General features: G+C 44.1%; 1 non-coding gene across 1 annotated transcript; it reads left to right on the top strand.

Annotated features, from left to right (window-relative positions):
* The first annotated feature begins 455 nt into the window (after window positions 1-455).
* On the top strand, window positions 456-563 carry LOC112788711 (small nucleolar RNA R71). Its single transcript, XR_003196065.1, has one exon. It is a non-coding gene; the product is annotated as a small nucleolar RNA R71 (small nucleolar RNA).
* Window positions 564-864: the final 301 nt, after the last annotated feature.

The raw sequence follows: 864 nt of genomic DNA, 5'->3' as shown, positions 1-864 counted from the left end.
TACCCTTGGTTGGGGCGGTCATAGAAATTATGAGTGGCTGCCATGGTGTTGTCTTCCTGCTGGAGCTGCGGACACTCATCAGTATAGTGGCTGTAGTCAGCACAGATTCCGCAAACTCTCTGTGGGACTAACTGTTGGTTTTGCTATGGCAGAGAAGGTTGAGCTTGCTGAACTTGTTGTTGATTCAATTACATCTGCTTCAGCAAGTTGGTCATTTCACAGATATTCTGAGTTAAAGCAGCAGTCTCTCTGCTAGAGGATACTTCTGCAATGGCTTTTGCACGGCCTTGTTTCTGCCTGTAATTCTGAGTAGATTCAGCTAAGTAGCTGATTAGTTGCCATGCCTCGTCAGTGGTCTTGTACTTTTTCATAGACCCATTGCTAGCACTTTCCAATGTGGTCTTATCTTGGGGCCTCATGCCTTGTGTGACATAACCGAGTAATACTATCTTGTCAATCATATGGTGGGGGCATGCTTCCAGAAGATTATTGAAGCGCTCCCATTATTCATAGAGAGTCTCAGATTCATCCTGAACAATCATGGAAATGTCTTTCCTCAGTTTATCAGTAACTTCAGCTAGAAAGAATTTTTCCAAGAATTCTCTTCTCAGTGTATCCCAGTTGGATACAGTTGCTGCTGGTTGAGTGTAGTACCACTCTTTTGCCTTCCCCTCAAGAGAAAACGGGAAAGCTTTTAGCAAAATTGAGGTTTCATCTGCACCATCACGCCTGATAGTAGAACAGGCTGCTTGAAAATCTCTTAGGTGCTTGATAGGCTCTTGAGCAGGCAAGCCATGAAACTTGGGCATCAAATTAAACAGTGCAGTCTTTATTTCAAAGCTTGTAGCCACCGCTAGGTGATGC

Source organism: Arachis hypogaea, chromosome 20 (assembly GCF_003086295.3).
Source record: "Arachis hypogaea cultivar Tifrunner chromosome 20, arahy.Tifrunner.gnm2.J5K5, whole genome shotgun sequence".
Taxonomy (NCBI): Eukaryota; Viridiplantae; Streptophyta; class Magnoliopsida; order Fabales; family Fabaceae; genus Arachis; species Arachis hypogaea.
Note: the sequence above shows the minus strand (reverse complement) of the source record. Positions and strands in the feature narration are given on the sequence as shown.